The sequence below is a fragment of the Theobroma cacao genome, chromosome 1 (genome assembly GCF_000208745.1).
Source record: "Theobroma cacao cultivar B97-61/B2 chromosome 1, Criollo_cocoa_genome_V2, whole genome shotgun sequence".
NCBI lineage: Eukaryota > Viridiplantae > Streptophyta > Magnoliopsida > Malvales > Malvaceae > Theobroma > Theobroma cacao.
Window position 1 is genome coordinate 9,183,459 of NC_030850.1, and position 4,370 is coordinate 9,187,828.

A 4,370-nucleotide genomic window follows, 5' to 3' on the forward strand; every position below is an offset into this window, starting at 1 on the left:
ATTATGCGTACTGATTTATACTATTCGGGCGCACTGTGGAATGGCATTGCTTTATTGATGCTAGCAATTCCTCTCCATATGCAAGTTAATAAGATCGTAAATGCTTTATGGAGCCTTTATATTTGTCATCTAAGTTTCCTTTGGATTTAATGATTTTGAGACGAGCAGGAGTTTTGGCTTATTTAATATGACTATTTCTGGTGGTATAATCAGCATAAGAAATTGAGGAATATATAACAGATCACATCTGAAATAAACTATTTTCATCACCCTGCATCGCATAGAAATCTCCAATATTTGTCCTGTGACCAATGGTATGTTTTATGGGTTGGTGAATACTTATTCTACATTTATTACGAATGAACATACTATGGTCAACATTCTAGTTGAGTTATCAGCAGTTTTTGATGTAGAGTTGTTATCAGGTATACCGCATTGAAGCGCTGTTATAAAAAAATTAGTGGCAGAGCTTTCACTAGTGGAAGGTTGAAGTGGCTTTATCATTTCAGTTTTTACCACTGTTAAAAAATAGAAGCTAGCTGTTTTGAATACTTCTTATTTTTTGCTTTTTGTAACCAATGCATGGTCACATGCGTACCTATGATTCAGCCTTTTTGGCTGTGCATTATAAACTGATTGTCTGAAGAACTCTACTAAGGTTGAAAGTTTTAACTCAAGTTGATTTGTTGTTACAGAGGAGGAAGTGAAAGAGAGAGCAAGGAGGGCCGCAGCAGCAGCGCGAAGATGGAGGGAATATTCAAGGAGGGGTGTTGAGGAGCCTTCCACTTTTAATCTTCCAGAGGCAGTCTCAAATAAAGAAAAACGAAGACTAATTTTCCCCACCATTTATATTCTTAAGATCAAATGCAATTAGTTTGTCTACTGGGTTCCATTGAAGACTGATAATTTATTCCTAGTGTCTCATTTAATCATGTAGAATCCACATGGACCTTTCAACTGTGTATATACACATTAATCTACATAAAAGAAACTAATAAATAGGAAAAATGATGGGGCATTTTAAAAAATAACCCTTAAAGATAAGATGTTTTAAAAAATAGTCCTCTTTATAATTTTAATTATTTTTAATCAAGTTGGACAAAATTACCTTTAATGAAATTACATGCTATGTTGTTACACGCCATGTACAAAAATATGTGACAAGCCATGGTTAGGTTGTTATACGCCATGGTTAGGTTGTTATACGCCATGGTTAGGTTGTTACACGCTATGTACAAAAACATGTGACAAACTATGGTTAGGCTGTTACACGTCATGTTGAAAAAAAATATTATTGTTACACACCATGGTTAGGTTGTTGCATGCCATATTGAAAAAAAAATACTACTTTTACACGCTATGTACAAAAACATGTTGCACGTCATGGTTAAAAAAGGTTATTTCATGCCATGTTGAAAAAATATTGTTGTTATATGACATATTCAAAAAATTTTGTTACACTTTAATACCTAAAATGTTGTTGTTACTTATAAACCAAAACTTCAAATCCTCTCAACTCTTTTCATTTTTTTTTGACAATTTAGCGCCGATTAAAGTATTTATAACATGTTTTCATAAATTAAAATACAAATTTTTTAATTGACTAAAAATAAAAGAAATTCCTTTGAAAACCTAGATTTATAAATTTCAAAATTTTGAGTTTATTAGTGTCTAGGTCCTGAATTGATTTAATTAAACGCTATTTAATACATCTATGATTATTTCTACTGTTTTAGTTTTATCCAAAATACCTAAAAATCGAATTTTTCAAATAGCCACCCACCCAAACATGTCAAAATCATTGTTTGGTGTCTTAAAAGTGTAAGAAAGAGAAATCTAAAAACGTGAGAGAGAAAAATCGAAAGTATAGCAGACGAATACCGAAGAGAGAAATCGATAAAATTTGAGGAAGTGGGATGGTGAGAGAGAGAAATTTGAAGCACAAATGGAGAGAAATTGTGATGAATGGTTTAATTTATTTGAAATAATTTAAAGGGTATTTTTGTCAAGTTATGACTAAATATAACTAAAAACAGTTAAATTTATTTTGATGATTATTTTTAAAATGTCTTCATTAAAAAAGGTCATTCCTCACAATTTCCTCAAAAATGATTATAGCTTATCTACGAAGCTGGTACAATATGATTTTTGTTGTAGTTGGACTTAAATAACTATTGATTTGGGTAATCAAAAAAATAATACTTGGAATATGGATATATAGGTATGTAGTAGTTTTAACATTTGATCTCACCAATAAACTCCTCATGTGCCTTAAGAATTAATGTTTAAATACTAGTAATATTTTCATCTCTACACCTGAATTTATACTTGATATATCTTAGTTAAAATGCCTGAAACTTATTCTTATCTTGACTTTAACTACAGTGGCAGTGGTCCTTATAAACTGATTTGTAGCTACTGTTTAAAGAATTCTTGTATAAGTGATTGAAAATAAATCATGAGTATTATAATTATGACTATGAGAATCATGAAGATTACTTCTAATTCTTAATATAGTAAAATTTTAAATTTTGTTAGGAACAATTTGCTTCAATAAAGACTTCAATGTTAATAAAGAAATAAATAGATAAAAAATAGTTAATATTTAATTTAATAATAAAATATTAATTAAGAAAAATTTACTTTAATAAGAACTTCAATTGTTAATAAGGAAATAAAATAAAAATTAGTCAATTCTTTAATTTAATAAAAAAATCATTAATTAAGGATGACTTAATAAATTATTAGTATATATATGTCATTCACTATTTACATTTTTGAAAAATATACTTTTCAATATAAATAGATAGAATATATGCATACATATTGTATATATATATACTCCATATTTGTATTACATAGATAAATAACGTTGTTTCTTTCAATAAATATTTTACAATTAAAATTTTATTGAATCAAAATAAGAGTTAGAAACCGTCAATCAACTTAAAATTTGACAGTGCTCCAAAAAAACAAAAAACTCTTAAATGATGACATGTATGTCATGATTGTGGACTTTAAAAAACTTAAAATACATCCCGTGTGAGGTGGATTTTTGGAGGGTTTAATGTCTATATTTATCACGATTGTAGACATTATCTTCAAGTTTAAAAGAAAACAAATGTATGGTCACGCTATTAATTCATTTTACGTATTTGTTAGCGACAATTATGGAAGCATTAAACATGCAATGGTCCCTTTTTTCTTGTCTAATGGACATGAGCTATCCCCAAGGTGTCCGAGGATAGCTATTGAAAACTAGTGAACAAATATTTCAAACGAAGGCAGCCCGAACCCATGCTCAAGTCAAGTCTTGAAATGGGACACCACAATTAGTTTTGTACTATATTAGTTCTTCTAGGCTTGTCTCTGTCCAGTGTCTATTCCCTCGTCGGCTCTTCCTTTCTTTCTCCACCCCATCCTCCTAAACCAGTCACAAAATATAATAATTAATTCTCATTACCCTACAAATTGTTATGCCATTTCTCGTTGCTACTGCACCGTCTACCTTTAAAAATATACTCTATTATACTTTTGCTATATTACATTGTTAGGATAGTCTTGAATTGTGATTTAATTAGAATTGTTTAATTCTAATTAAACTAGTATACTTATTAAATTAGTCTTTAAATTTAGTTAGACTAGAATAACAATTCTTGATTATATTAGAATAAGATTCGTAATTATATTAGGATAAGGTTATTGTATTTGGCACTATAAAAGGACCCTATGAGGTTAAAGAATAATCATCACCTAGATTTAGAGAGAGTGATTTAAGTGTACGTGGGATAAGGGTTATGAGTATGAGACTGTTTGTCACGACTCGGAACTCCATCGAGCCCGTGACAACCGTCGCGAAGCCTCGATAGACATTCTTTCCCCGAACGCCTTTCGAGACCTCGCAAGGCTTTTGTACTAGTTTTTCCATTCCTCTTTTTTTTTTCTTTTTTTAAAATAAATAAATAAAAAAATTAATTAAAAATTATCTATTTTAATGTAAAACAATATATTATATATTGTTGAAACATCAAAAATTAATTATCTGCACATAAAACAAAAAATATTTATACATACTATAATATAGAAAACTGGAGTATGCAATTTAAATTACAATGACACGTGGTCTCCCAAATAACTGAGAAAGTTTAAGTCTATAACCTTACTTTCTAGGATGCAACTCCGAAATTTACTTTTCAATGCAATTAACAGTCTACTGCCTATTCTGAGCCTGAAAAATGTATAGGAAGAAGGGGTAGATTATAAAATCTCAGTGAGTAGACAAACATCATCAAAATAATCTAAAGCCGAGTAATATGAGACAATTAAAATAATTCATCCAAACCCATATAAATAATTGAATTTCATCTAAT